We start from the raw sequence: 741 nt of genomic DNA on the forward strand, positions 1-741 counted from the left end.
CTGGTTTTCCTGGTTTAGTTTAGTCTGGTTTAGTTCTGGTCTGGTTTAGTCCTGGTTAGTTCTGGTTTAGTCCTGGTTTAGTCCTGGTTTAGTCTGGTTTAGTTCTGGTTTAGTCTGGTTTTTAGTTTGTTTAGTCCTGGTTTATTACGGTTTTGGTTTAGTCCTGGTTTAGTCCTGGTTTAGTTCTGGTTTAGTCCTGGTTTAGTTCTGGTTTAGTTCTGGTTTAGTCCTGGTTTAGTCCTTGGTTTAGTCTGGTTTAGTCCTGGTTTAGTCTGGTTTAAGTTTGGTTCTGGTTTAGTCCGGTTAGTCCTGGTTTAGTCCCTGGTTTAGTCCTGGTTTGGTTTAGTTCTGGTTTAGTTCTGGTTTAGTCCTGGTTTAGTTTGGTTTAGGTCCTGGTTTAGTCTGGTTTAGTCCTGGTTTTAGTCCTGGTTTAGTCCTGGTTTAGTTTAGTCCTGGTTTTAGTCCCTGGTTTAGTCCTGGTTTAGTCCTGTTTAGCTGGTTTAGTTGGTTTAGTCTGGTTTTAGTTGGTTTAGTTCTGGTTTAGTCCTGGTTTAGTCCTGGTTTAGTCTGGTTTAGTCCTGGTTTAGTCCTGGTTTAGTCCTGGTCTGGTTGGGTTTAGTCCTGGTTTAGTTCTGGTTTAGTCCTGGTTTAGTCCTGGTTTAGTTTTAGTCTGGTTTAGGGTTCTGGTTTAGTTCCTGGTTTAGTCCTGGTTTAGTCCTGGTTTAGTCCCTGGTTTAGGTT

The sequence above is a fragment of the Boleophthalmus pectinirostris genome, unplaced genomic scaffold (assembly GCF_026225935.1).
Source record: "Boleophthalmus pectinirostris isolate CB_2022bp ecotype Guang Dong unplaced genomic scaffold, ASM2622593v1 HiC_scaffold_2825, whole genome shotgun sequence".
Classification (NCBI taxonomy): Eukaryota; Metazoa; Chordata; class Actinopteri; order Gobiiformes; family Gobiidae; genus Boleophthalmus; species Boleophthalmus pectinirostris.